General features: G+C 39.8%; 1 protein-coding gene and 1 pseudogene across 2 annotated transcripts in view; one reads left to right on the plus strand and one right to left on the minus strand.

Moving 5' to 3' along the window:
* CUL5 (cullin 5) overlaps positions 1 to 15,107 on the minus strand; it is a 132,528-nt gene that overhangs the window by 83,354 nt on the left and 34,067 nt on the right. The gene's annotated exons all lie outside the window — the stretch shown is intronic.
* Positions 12,769 to 13,479, plus strand: LOC136174632 (small ribosomal subunit protein eS8 pseudogene; annotated as a pseudogene).

The following is a 15,107-nucleotide window of genomic DNA, read 5'->3' on the forward strand; positions in this document are numbered from 1 at the left end:
CATATAATAATAGCCAAATAGTTTGTTTTATATTCAGATTCTTAGGGGTATAATCATAACCCAAAGTTTTGTCTATATATTAATTTGAACTTGCTTTCATCATTTGTTAAATTCAGTTTAATAGTGGCATCTGGTCCAGAGTAGATGTAGTTAAGCACACAAATATTTGTTAAATAACAACATAAGAGGTAACATCCAACTGCTCGTGCTGTGCTAAACCGCTTCAGTCATGTCTGACTCTTTGTGACCCTATGGACTGTAGCCAGTCAGACTCCTCTTCCATGGAACTCTCTAGGCAAGAACACTGGAGTGGGTTGCCATGCCCTCCTCCAAGGGATCTTCCCAACCCAAGGACTAACCCACGTCTCTTACATCTCCTGCACTGGCAGACAGGTTCTTCACCACTAGCGCCACCTGGGAAGCCTCATCCAACTGCTTGTGTGTCAGCTGCTCAGCTGTGTCAGATTCTTCGCAACCTTGTGGACTGGGGCCCGCCAGGCTCCTCTGTCCATGGGATTTCCAGGCAAGAATACTCAAGTGGGTTGCCATTCCCTTTTCCAGGGGATCTTCCTGACCCAGGGATTGAACATAGGTCTCCTGCATTGAAGGCAGATTCTTTACCATCTGAACCACCAAGGAAAGCCTTCCAACTGCTTACAATATGCTAAATACTATTCTAAGTTGTTTTAACTCAACCTTCACAGCAACTCTGATATAGTACACTTTTATTGCTATCTTAGAGATGGGGAAACTGAGGCAGAGAAAGGTTATATAACATTCCCAAGATTATACAGCTAGGATACAGTGAGCACAGGCAACTGGGCTCCAGAGCCCACATCCAACTGTTTCCCTTAATTTATTCCTGCACCTCTCCAATCCATCCAACAGTAGCTAAAGTGATCTTCATAAAATTCAAATTACATCTTATTGCCTCTGTATTTGTGGCTTTCCAGGAGGTGCCAGAGGTAAAGAACCTGTCTGCCAATCCAGAAGACTTAAGAGACTCACGGTTCCATCCCTGAGTTAGGAAGATCCCCTGGAGAAGGAAATGGCAACTCACTCCAGTACTCTTGCCTGGAAAATTCCATGGACAGAGGAGACTGTCAAGCTACAGTTCATGGGGTCACAAAGAGTCAGACACACTGAAGTGGCTTAGAACACATGCCCACCTCTGTATTTAAAATCTTCCAATGGTTTCCTACTGTTCTCTGAATAAAGTACAAGATAGTTAACTGACCTCTGTAATACCTCTGCAGTCTCCCTTCATGGCTAAAGAAATTTAGAGTTTAAAAGAAAAAACTGATACAAAAATAGACAGAGGAATCGGGTGGAGAAGGAGGTGGGATGGGAGACCGGGATGGGGAATTCGTGTAACTCTATGGCTGATTCACATCAATGTATGACAAAACCCACTGAAAAATAAAAAAAAAAAATTAAAAAAAAACTTATAAGTTAAAAAAAAAAAAATAGACTGATTATATTTCAATAAGTTTACAACTACTAAGTCTATAAACACAAGATGGTTTAGGAACCCAAGGCAAAGGAAAGGGTGGAAATGAGAGATAAAGAGAAAAGGGGCAGACTCCCTGGAAGAGTTGTTTTCCAAGTTTATCTCAAAGAACAAGTGGGATTTTGCCAGACAAACGTGTAAGAGGGTGAAGGAAGGCTATTTTATGAAAAAGTCACAATGTGAGTGAAGAACTGTAGATCACTAGGGTGTACACAGTGAACTATTAATCACTCAATGTGCATGTCAAGTGTGAAACAAGAAACTGGGCAAACTTTTTTTTATTCAATCAATGTTATTATATCCATCACCTAAGTGTCTCTGCAATTTGGACATTTCCATCCATCACCACTCCACAATCAAAATTACCATTTTCTCTTACTTAATTTACTGTAACACAAACTTGCATGTATTGACTGCCAAGGACTTTACACATACTGACACATGTATTAGTTTAGGTCTTCTGAGAAACAGCCGAGATCAGACATGGCAAAAGATTTGAGGGTAATGCCCATGAGGGTAAACAATCCACCTACCAATGCAGGAGACACAGACTTGATCCCTGGCTTGGGAGGATCCCCTGGAGAAAGAAATCACAATTCACGCCAGTACTCTTGCCTGGACATGACAGCAATGGCTACAGTCCATGGGGTCACAAAGAGTAGGACACGACTGAGTGGCACGTGACTGAGTGGCCAGACACGTGCAGTGTCCGTGGGGGGCGGTGGGAAGTGAGCTACATGAAGCTAGGCAAGAGAGAAGCCCACAGTGCCAGCCTGAGCCCTGTGGGAAAGAGTAGGAAGAAAGGAGGTTGAGTACCAAGAGTCTTAAGACTACAGTTGCAAGAACATTTTGCAAAGAAAGTTTTGACGAGTTTTGGAACACAAGTCACCCATCAGCGGGGTCCCCCAGCTCTCTAAAATAGGACTACCTTAGTATCCCTGCTTACTCAGACCCACTGTGGCACATGCTGGAAAGGCTCTAATGTGACTTGAGTCTCTTAAGGGCAAAAGAGAATGGTGTGGCGTTGGGTACCCAAGAAAGAGCCAAACTTGTGATCCACATGTCTTCTCCAGCTCCCTTTCCTCAACTTCAAGGTACTTCCGTATGTTGTTACATCATGGAAGAAGATAGTCAATATACTCTTTCCTATTTGAAACACAATACTTCTCACCACCACACAACAGAATATGTTGAGGCTCCTGGCCAATTCTCATACACATTTTGAAGAATATAATATATATTGTGCTGGCCAAAAAGTTCATTGGGTTTTTTCTGTAAGATGTTATAGAAAAACCCAGAAGAATTTTTGGCTAATCCAATTCTTGAGCAGTATATGATAATACTCTTAAAGTCCTTTAAGTTCCTCTCTCTAATCCTACTCTCTCATTCCTCCCCAAAAGTAACTAAGTCTGAATTTGCTGTTTTGGGTTTTCAAGTTTTACAACATACTATGAGGGTTTCTGATTACAGAAATATATCAAATGATAATATTTTCAAATAATTTTTTTACTCAACATGCTTCTGATATTTACCCACATAAGTGCATGTGGTTCTGGTTCATTTGCTACATCAAATGGCACTTCAACATAAAAGGGAAGGAATTATGGATGAGCAATAAACATCTGAAATTAAGTCTGAATGAATAAGAACACACTCTCTTGGAACATATAATCAAAGTGATTTTAAAAAGGGACCCGTCCAATGGTTAAGAATCCGCCTGCGAATGCAGGAGACCTGACTTGGGAAGATCCCACTTGCTGCGGAGCAACTAAGTCCATGTGCCACAACCACTGAGCCTATTCTCTAGAGCCCACCATCCACACTAATGTTCCCTTGATCTGTAACTAATGAGCCTGCATGCCTAGAGTCCATGCTCCACAACAAGAGAAACCACCCCACAACAACAAAGTATCCTCCACTCACCACAACTAGAGAAAGCGCATGCACAGCAACAAAGACCCAATGCAACCAGAAAATAAATATTTTCTTAAAAGTAAAGGAAATTGTTTATAAATACTTCAGTTCAGTCCTCAGTCGTGTCCAACTCTTTGCGACCCCATGAATCACAGCACGCCAGGCCTCCCTGTCCATCACCAACTCCCAGAGTTTACCCAAACTCATGTCCATCGAGTAGGTGATGCCATCCAGTCATCTCATCCTCTGTCATCCCCTTCTCCTCCTACCCCCAATCCCTCCCAGCATCAGGGTCTTTTCCAATGAGTCAACTCTTTGCATGAGGTGGCCAAAGTACTGGAGTTTCAGCTTCAGCATCAGTCCTTTCAATGAACACCCAGGACTGATCTCCTTTAGGATGGACTGGTTGGATCTCCTTGCAGTCCAAGGGACTCTCAAGAGTCTTCTCCAACACCACAGTTCAAAAGCATCAATTCTTTGGTGCTCAGCCATCTTCAAAGTCCAACTCTCACATCCATACATGACTACTGGAAAAACCATAGTCTTGACTAGATGGACCTTTGTTGGTAAAGTAATGTCTCTGCTTTTTAATATGCTGTCTAGGTTGGTCATAACTTTCCTTCCAAGGAGTAAACATCTTTTAATTTCATGGCTGCAGTCACCATCTGCCGTGATTTAGGAGCCCAAGAAAATAAAGTCAGCCACTGTATCCCCATCTATTTGCCATGAAGAGAAGGGACCGGATGCCATGATCTTAGTTTTCTGAATGTTGAGCTTTAAGCCAACTTTTTCATTCTCCTCTTTCACTTTCATCAAGAGGATTTTAGTTCCTCTTCACTTTCTGCCATTAGGGTGGTGTCATCTGCATATCTGAGGATATATTTAAAAATTCAAGGAGTTGGGAAATGGGAGAATGATGAAGTAAAAACTTTTTTTAAGGTTTTAAGTGGAGAGACAGAAAGGATGAGAAAAGAAGCAAGAGGTAAGAAGTATTTCATAGGTTTCAACTTCCTTAGGTTAAAAAGAAAAGAGAAATAGTGTGACCATGATGCAAAAAATAGGTATTCTGCTTTTAATTAACAGTAGTACCATACACTACTTTTTTTTTTTTTTTTGCCACATGGCAGGACATGTGGGATCTTATTCTCTGACCAGGGATTGAGCCACTGACCTGGTGCCTTCTGCAGTAGAAGCATGGACTCTTAACCACGAGGGGAGGTCCAATACCATACACTTCTGATTCAGAGCAAAAAGCAGAGAGGAGCCACTAACGGAAGCAAACTTTCAGATTAACAAAGAAAGGAAAAGAAAAGTGGAGAAACAATAGTATTTAATAAGTGGTAAATTTATAGAAGGAATACAAAGTATATCAGTTATAATATTAAATCTAAATAAACTATCCCATTAGAAGAGAATATACCTTTCAAAAGGACAGATTCTATGATTCTACTTTATGAGGTACCTAGATAAAATTCACAGAGACAAAAAGTAGAATGAAGGTTACCAGAGGCTGGGGGAAGGACGTACAGGTATTGTTTAATTGGTACAGAGCCTCTGCCTGGGATGTCAATGTTTTAAAAATGGAGAGTGTTGGTGTTTGTACAACACTGTGAATGAACTCAATGCCACTGAATCATACACTTGAAAATGGCCAAAATGATAAATTTTATGCAACGTACAATTTTACAAAAAAAAAAATTTAATGGCTTAAGAGATACTGCTACTGCTACTGCTAAGTCACTTCAGTCGTGTATGACTCTGTGCGACCCCATAGAAGGCAGCCTGCTTCCTTCCACCAGGCTCTGCCGTCCCTGGGATTCTCCAGGCAAGAACACTGGAGTGGGTTGCCATTTCCTTCTCCAATGCATGAACATGAGAAATGAAACTGAAGTCGCTCAGTCATAGGCAAGTATAAACTGAAAGAAAGTAGAGTGGCAATATTAGCACCATCCAAAGAAGAATTTAAAGTTACAGGATTAGTGATAGGAACATCATGTAATGATAAAAAAGCATCATTTATTAATGTATGTCCATTTATTGACACCAAAAATATACATAGTAAAATGCAAAACAAACAGAACTGTAAAAACTTGACATATTTGAATACTTTAATGAAACATCCTTATATCAGGAGGATGAAAACATTAAGCTCAGTCAACAATGGCTTAGATTACTGGATTCTTTTTCTTATATAACAAGAAGTTTAGAAGTAGGAAAAGGCTGGTGTTTTGTTCAGAGACTCATCAAGACCTTTCTCTCTCCACTTTGTCACTTTAGCATGTTAGCCTTCGACTGGTCAAAGGCGGAAAGGGAGGAGGGTGCCGGGTACATCAGTTAAATTCATCTGGAAAGCAAAAAACTTCCCTTATGCCCTCCCACAGGTGTATTTGCCAGAATGTGTAATGTGCCCGGCCACCTTAGCAGCAAGAAGTAAACATTACATTATCCAGCCTCTATAGTGGGAGGAACACAAGGCAAAGGTGTAAGGCCCAGTCAATCAACAGTGTCTGCCAGAGAATCTCTCAACATTTAAAATCTAGAAGAAAAAAATTAAAGACACACAGGAATTTAAAAATACAATTAATGGAGGAATTCCCTGGCAGTCTCTGTGCTCTCACTACTGAAGCCTCGGGTTCAATCCCTGGTTGGGGAAATTAAATCCCATAAATCAAGGGGCACAGACAAAAAAAAAGTTAATGTCTATGATTTACTAGGTAGAGATTCTTGCAACTCACAAAAAGATAAAAGTTTTCCTAAGAGCACAGGAAAACACACAAAATTTTTAAAAAATAATTTTATAGGCTGTTTCACTGATTATAATCCATAAATAACTAAATTAAAACTTCACTATATAGACATTTCAGTTCCTAGATAATGCATGGATTAAAGAAAAAACAAAAATTACTAACAATCAAGTAAGAAAAACATTTCATACCACAAAACCTATGGTGACCATAAAAGTAGTATTAAGAAAAAAATATAGGAGGCAGGGATCAAGATCATCCCCACAGAAAAGAAATGCAAAAAGGTAAAATGGTTGTCTGAGGAGGCCATACAAATAGCTGTGAATGGAAGAGAAGCAAAAGGCAAAGGAGAAAAGGAAAGATATACCCATTTGAATGCAGAGTTCCAAAGAATAGCAAGCAGAGACAAGAAAGCCTTCCTCAGCGATCAATGCAAAGAAATAGAGAAAAACAACAGAATGGGAAAGACTGTGCCAAAGCCTTTGACTGTGTGGATCACGAAAAACTGGAAAATTCTGAAAGAAATTTCCTGACCTGCCTCTTGAGAAATCTGTATTCAGGTCAGGGGCCAACAGTGAGAACTGGTCATGGAACAATAGACTGGTTCCAAATAGGAAAAGGTGTACGTCAAGGCTGTATATTGTCACTCTGCTTATTTAACTTATATGCAGAGTACATCATGAGAAACACTGGGCTGGATAAAGCACAAGCTGGAATCAAGATTGCCGGGAGAAATACAAATAACCTCAGATATGCAGGTGACACCACTCTTATGGCAGAAAGTAAAGAAGAACTAAAGAGCCTCTTGATGAAAGTGAAAGAGGAGAGTGAAAAAGTTGGTTTAAAGCTCAACATTCAAAAAACTTAATCATGGCATCTGATTCCATCACTTCATGGCAAATAGATGGGGAAACAGTGGCTGACTTTATTTTCTTGGGCTCCTAAATCACTGCAGATGGTGACTGCAGCCATGAAATTAATTAAAGATGCTTGCTCCATCGGAAAAAAAGTTATGATTAACCTAGAGAGCATATTAAAAAGCAGAGACATTACTTTACCAACAAAGGTTCGTCTAGTCAAAGCTACAGTTTTTCCAGTAGTCATGTATGGATGTGGCAGTTGGACTATAAAGAAAGCTGAGCGCCAAAGAATTGATGTTTTTGAACTGTGGTGTTGGAGAAGACTTTTGAGAGCCCCTTGGACTACAAGGAGATCCAACCAGTCCATCCTAAAGGAAATCAGTCCTGAATATTCATTGGAAGGACTGATGCTTCAGCTGAAACTCAAATACTTTGGCCACGTGATTCGAAAAGCCAACTCATCCTAAAAGATCTGATGCTGGGAAAGACTGAAGGCAGGAGGAGAAGGGGACGACAGAGGATGAGATGGTTGGATGGCATCACCAACTCAATGGACCTGAGTCTAAGTAAACTCTGGGAGCTGGTGATGGACAGGGAAGCCTGGCATGCTGCAGTCCATGGGGTCGCAAAGAGTTGGACACAACTAAGTGACTGAACTGAAGAAAAAAATATATGACTTGAAAGCTTTGATTGTAAAGAAAAATGCTAAAAAGAATTTTAAAACTAAGAAACTAAAGAACAAAATAAACTGGAGACCAAAAAGAAAACAAAAAAAGGAATAAATACTATTTTTTCTGAATAACTAATTTTTCCCTTTTTTCTTTTCTCTATTTACAATTATTTTGTATTTCATTAATTTTGTCTTTTGTCTTTCCTTCCTTCTACTTTCTTTAAGTTTAGTTTGCCAGTTTTTTCCTCATTTCTTGAAATAAAATCTTAAACCATGCACTTTTAGCGTTTTCTGTGTATATGAATCGAAAGCTATGAATTCGTATTGCACAGTTGGTTCCAATATATTTTGATAAATCCTATCAAAGTAACTTTTATAGCTTGATTATTTGAAAAGACCTATAAAATGGATCAACTCCTTAATATCCATATGGAAGAAAAATATGTAGGACTAGGGATAAAAAGTGAGACATAACCACATATACAATATAAGTATACTACCTGTAATTCTAAGGCAACAAATTACTAAACCTACCAGAAACTGAAATGAGGTGTGCAAACAGATACTTTGTCTTATTCCCAATTTTAAATGGAATGCTTCCAACATACTATTACTGGGATATAGTTGCTAAGAGACTTATAGATGATCTCTACCAGTTTAAAGAATATTGTCATTTCTTATATTTCATTTTGGAAAGATCCTATGTCTTTTCTACATCTACTAAGATGATTGATTTCTGATATGATTCTGTCTTGTTCTATTTGTTTTCTGAGTTCAATTTTCATTTTATTATTTCCTCAACTTTTGTTGATTTCTCTCCTCAGCTCTTAAATTTTCAGTTCAAGTTTGTTTTATAACCCCACATGGTTGTGTGAGAACAAAGAACTCAGTCTGAAGAGCTGTATTTGTATTCTACTTCATAGTTGGTTTCTGTGGGACAATTTTTATCACCTAAAATGTTATAATTTATGTACTTTAAAAAATAGTTTTGGATAGGTAATGTCTGCTTTTTTCTGTTTACATTCATTTCATGGTGAGGGCTTCCCTGATGGCTCAGTTGGTAAAGAATCCATCTGCAACGCAGGAGACTCCAGTTGATTCCTGGGTTGGGAAGATCTGCTGGAGAAGGGATAGGCTACCCACTCCAATATTCTTGGGCTTCCCTTCTGACTCAGCTGGTAAAGAATCCACCTGCAGTGCAGGAGACCCCGGTTTGATTCCTGGGTCAGGAAGATCCTCTGGAGAAGGGATAGGCTATCCACTCTAGTATTCTTGGGCTGTCCTTGTGGCTCAGCTGGTAAAGAATCTGCCTGCAATGCAGGAGACCTAGGTTTGATCCCTGGGTTGGGAAGATCCTCTGGAGAAGGGAAAGGCTACCCACTCCAGTATTCTGGTCTGAAGAATTCCACAAAGAGTCAGACAAAACTGAGCAACTTTCACTTTCATGGTCAGGATTCCTAGTTCAAGAGCACCTTCTTCAGTTTAGTGTAGTAAAGCTCAGTTTCTTTTATGGCCAGTGTTGATAATAGTGGAGAAAAGGGTTCCATTTCTGCAGAATCCTTAAATCTTCTAAATACTTAACTGTCTGAAAATATGTTCATCTTGCCTTGAACATGACTGAAAACTCAACTAGGTAAAGAACACTAAGTTCAAAATAATTTCCCTTTAAATATTTAAAGAAAAATGTGTCAACCTCCTGCTTTCAATTTGGCCAACAAAGTGCAGAGTCTGCTTTGCTTGAAAGGTTAACTGTTTTTTTTTATTTCTAAGAATTAGATTATTTTCTTTATCCCTGGAATTCTGAAATTAAAGGCATGTGCAGGCATGATTTTTTTAGCATTTTCAATATGAAGATGGGGAGTGGGATGAATTGGGAGATTGGGATTGGCAATATTTACACTACTTATAAAATAAATAACTAATGAGAACCAACTGTATAGCACAGGAAACTCTACTCAATGCTCTGAGGTGACCTAAATGGGAAGGAAACCAAACAAGAGGGGTATTTGCATATGTGTGGCTGATGCACTTCGCTGGACAGCAGAAACTAACACCACACTGGAAAGCTGTGTAAATGTGTGTGTGTGTGTGTGTGTGTGTGTGTGTGTGTGAGAGAGAGAGTGTGTGTGTGTACATACATACATACATATACATATAAAATAGTCACAAAGACAGGAGAAGAAAAATAAGAAGAGGAGGAAGATCTGCAGGGCTAGGTGGGGAGATACAAGATTTCAGCCCCAGGAAGTTTTCTTCTTATCCTTTGGGACTACATCCTCTCCTCTACTATCTCTGTTCTCTCCTCCTGGAACCTCTTTTAAGTATGTGGTGGCTTAGTTGCTAAGTCGTGTCTGACTCTCGAGATCCCATGGACTGTAGCCCACCAGGATCCTGTGTCCATGGAATTTCACGGGCCAGAATACTGGAGTGGGCTGCCATTTTCTTCTCTTTCCTTTTCCTTCTCTTTTAAGTATAAGTTAGTCAAATTCTAAAGACATTCTTGTATTTCTTCATTTTTATTTAATTTTCTACACTCTGGTCTACATTCAAAGAGAACTCTTTGATTTTTTCTACTAATTTGGTATTTTTAAATTAAAACACTTTTATTTTTTATTATAAAGATCTCTTCTTTATCTTGACTATTTCATTTTCAAAGTTGTCTCTCTCATTTAACTTCACTCTAGCGATATAAACTAGAATGTTTTTTGAGCTATCTTCTAAACCTTGCATCATCTACTTACTCCTTGGTACAGTCTTGAGGATGGCCCCCAATGATCCCTGTCTCCTGGTTGATATCTGTACCCACGTATAAGTTCCATCCAACAGTGTACAAGCATTTGTGTGTGTGATCAATAGCATACAAAAGATATGATGGTCTAAAGAACCTGCTGTGTAGTACAGGGAATTCTACTCAATATTCTGTAATCGCCTGTATGGGAAAAGAACTATCAGGAAAAAAAAAAGAGTGGATATATGTATACATATAACTGATTCACCGTGCTATACATCTGAAACTAGTGCAACATTGTAGATCAGCTATAATTAAAAGACAGTGAGCAAGAGAGAGGGAGATGATGGTTTGTAATTTCCAAGATTTATAAAATGGGCTTCCCTGGTGGTTCGGCGGTTAAGAATCTGCCCTACAATGCAGAGGACACCGGTTTGATCCCTGTCCAGGAAGACTCCACATGACACCAAGCAACTAAGCCAGTGCGCCACAAGTACTGAGCCCCTGCTCTGGAGCCCAAGAGCCGCAACTACGGAAGCCCAAGTGCCTCGGCGCCCATGCGCCACTAAAAGAGAAGCCACCACAATGAGAAGCCCGCTCGCTGCAGCTAGAGAAAAACACCGAGCAGCAATGAAGACCCAGCACGGCCAAGAAAAAACCACCATGACTCCTGTCTTGGGAACACTCCTGCTCTGAGGAAACACTCCTACTGCCCAACAGCAAACAGCTCTATGGAGGGCTCCACACAGTGAGAAACTGAGCAGCTAGTGAAGAACTGAGGCCTGACAATACTCATGTGGGTAAGCTCTGAAGAAGATCATCCATTCCTAGCTGAATATAGGCCTCGATCTTTTCCTGGAGCTTGACTGCAACCTCGTAAGAGATCCTGAGTTAGAGTAACTCAATTAAGCTGCAATCAGATTCCTGACCTTCAGAAACTGTGGGATAATAAATGTTCGTTATTTTAAGCTTGTGGCAGTAGATAACTAATAGAAACAACAAAGAAGACAGGGGACTACTGTAATCATTTAGGCAAGATAGTGGGGGGAAAAGACAAATGGGATGGAAAGAAAGTCAAGAGATAATAAAAATCTATGAAATCTAGTAATCAGATGGATATGAAGGAGTAAAAAGAAAAAACAGGAGGTTGACAGAAACTTCCAGGTTCTTTACTTCAGACTACAAATGACAGATTTTCATCATTCTATATCTGGAGTACTTATAGAACTTAAGGGACAGACATATGCAGGAATTAACAGGCCACATGGATATGGAAGTTCAATTTTGAAGATGATCTGGACTGCTTATATAGATATGAGAACTCAGGTAAAAGAATAAGAAAAAGCAGAACTCTGGAGAAAACCAACATTCAAGAGGCACAAAAGGGATGAATCAGCTAACATGACTGGGATGAGGCAGACAAGAGATAGGAGAAAAAACAGGAAAAAGTGGTATCATAAAAACCAACTTAGGAACAAGAAAAACACTTCAAAATTATTTAAAGATGAATTTTTTAAAAAATATTAAAAATAAAGTCTCACAAATTAAAAATAATTTATTTTTCAATTTTGGCCTCAATGTCATAAACCAGAGTCAAACCAAACAATACATATCTAAAGCAGCAGCTCTCAACTGAGGATGGTACTGTACCCTCAGACACTTGGAAATAAGAGCTTTTTTTTTGCTCCAATAAATGAGGGGTGGGGAGAAGGGTACACAAAAAGTACTAGAGTTTGTGAGGGTGAAGGCCAGAGGTGGTAAACATGTCACAATATGCAGAACAATTTTTGATAACCACCCAGAATACCAATAGCACCTCTACTGAAAAATGATTCAAGTTATGAGAAAAGGAGAGAAAACAGTCAATACAGTCCAATACAAATATATTATTTTAGTACCTCAGATTTAGAAAGATATAAGTACCCTAAAGGTTATTAACTAACAAGCCTAAATAGGCTAAAGTTTGGAAAGGTTTTAATTAATGTAGGTCTTACAGTTGGTGATGACATGGTAAGATATACAGGAATCTTTTTTTTTTTTTTAATATTTATTTATTTGTGAGGCTGCAAAGGGTCTTAGTCATGGCATGTGGGACCTTCGATCTTCCTTGCAGCAAGCGTGATCTTTAGTTGTGGCTTGCAGGATCTAGTTCCCTGACCAGGGATCAGCCCAGGCTCCCTGCATTGGGAGCGCTGAGTTTTAGCCACTGGACTACCAGTGAAGTCCCCTACAGGCATCTTTTAACCTAAAAGGATTACACATGTTGAGCAGCCTTGGATAACTACAAGGAGATCAAGGGTTTTTAAAAACAATGTGCTGCTCTTTCCAGCCAACGCTGAGCAATGGGCATCTCTTGGGACAACTAGCACAAGCGCCATAAGACCGGGGGCAAGAGAAAGCCCTACCACAAGAAGCGGAAGTGTGAGCTGGGATGCCCACTGCCAACACAAAGATTCGCCCCCGCTGCATACACAGTCCGTGTGCGGGGAGGCAACAAGAAGTACCGGGCCTTGAGGCTGGACGGGGGGAACTTCTCCTGGGGCTCAGAGTGTTGTACACACAAGACAAGAATAATCGATGTTGTCTATAATGCATCCAACAACGAACTGGTCCATACCAAGACCCTGGTGAAGAAATGTATTGTGCTCATCGACAGCACACTGTACCAACAGTGGTACCAGTCCCACTGTGCACTGCCCCTGGGCCGCAAGAAGGGGCCCAAGCTGACTCCTGAGGAGGAAGAGATTTTAAACAAGAAACTATCAAAGAAAATTCAGAAGAAATATGATGAGAGGAAAAAGAATGCAAAAATCAGCAGTCTTCTAGAGGAGCAGTTCCAGCAGGGCAAGCTTCTTGCATGCATCGCTTCAAGACCAGGCCAGTGTGGCCGAGCAGACGGCTATGTGCTAGAGGGAAAAGAGCTCGAGTTCTATCTGAGGAAGATCAAGGCCCGGCAAGGCAAATAAACCCTCTTCCCTCCTGTCTTAGCTCATCTAATAAAGGCGTATACTGTTCAAAAAAATAAAAAAAATAAAAACAATGTGCTGAGGTCACTAACTATAGCACGTACTATTTCTGCTGAGATGTATAATTTAAGCAGGAAACACCACTACACCATGCTAACTTTCCCAGTCAGAAGTGCACAGAGACCAACCATTATTCTACATGATAAATCATATTATCAAACAAAGTGGCCAAAACAAAATAAAATAGAAAACCCCACCACATTCAATATATTGTTCATAAAATACATTTGATTAAATAATTTAAGAAAAATACACATATACAGGAATGCTATGAAGTTTTTAAAATGTCTCAGATGCTTCTTACTAAATTCTAACTTCTCAAAAGGCCAAATCATGGATATAAGTTAATATAATGCAACAAGTTCTATGTTATTTAAGATTAGACTATTTGCTCATGAGGGAAAGAAAAAAAAAATGAGAACAGCTTAATGTGTATAGATTATTCAGTCACGCACCTACAACTCACTGATACAGTATTTAACTAGTGAGTGCACACACACATACACACACACACACACACACACACATGTCATACCAGGTATGAAACTACTATCCTTAGGAAGACATGGTTGCAAGAATAGTTCCTGACTGGCAGGACTTGAGTTTTGCAAGAGCTCTTACCATTTCCTGATAAAAATCACTCACTGTGCCTAAACTGCTACATAAAAATGTTATTTTTGTCGAACACTTGCTTTTGGTCTAGGAGTCTAGAATTTTGGTTCACCTCAGGCAGAACCTGCCTTTGTAACCATCTCTATTAAAAGCCCTGGGCACTGAATCTTTAAGAAGCTGCCCTGGTAGACAGCATTTCATATGTGCTGTCACAATTAGCTGCTACAGGAATTACGTGGATATGTTCCACTGGAAGAAGATGCCTGGAAACTTGCACCTGGTTTCTCCTGGCCTTTACCAAAGGCACCTTTGTTGCACTTTGCTTTGTACCCTTTACTGTATAATGACAGCCATGAACACAACTATACGCTGAGTCCTGTGAGTCTTCCTAATAATCACTGGACCTGGGAGTGGTCTTAAGGACCACTGACAGGGCTGATGTCAGAAGTGGGATTCATTAAACATGGTGAAAGCATTGTTTGAGAAAAGGAAGGATGAAGTGGTAGGATGATGAAACTTTGCTACTTGCATGGCTATCACCCACGATGAATCAGCAGCTGAGATGCTATCTGTTGAGAGAGGTAAAAGTTATCTATGAAATTTGAAAATGACAGCCTAACTCTAAAAGAGTTGGCTCATTCAATCTTCAATCTGCTTTGGCCAGATTTGACTGAAGTAAGAAGAGAAAAAGCACAGTACAGGTGATACCTCTGGTTTATGTTCTCACCTCTGAACTGCAGGAGAAAAGGCCCAAAGTTCACAAAGGTAAGCTTTGGCTGGATCAAAATTGTTAAATGCTTGTGCTGGTCTCTCCTCCAAGCATGAGGAATTAAAAGTTATATTAGGTCTCAGGGCTGGAGAAAGCTTTAGTTAACAAAAGGAAAGGAAACTATTTCAGCTGTTTCTCCAGCCTAACTACTGCTGCTTCAGCAACCCCTCCATGTCTCCTACTTTCCAGTCAGGAACTTACATCTGTAATGCTAACACTGTAAATGTTAAACTTATCACTAGGAGTTTGAATAAATATGCAGTAAGAAAAAAGA

The sequence above is a fragment of the Muntiacus reevesi genome, chromosome 9 (genome assembly GCF_963930625.1).
Source record: "Muntiacus reevesi chromosome 9, mMunRee1.1, whole genome shotgun sequence".
NCBI lineage: Eukaryota > Metazoa > Chordata > Mammalia > Artiodactyla > Cervidae > Muntiacus > Muntiacus reevesi.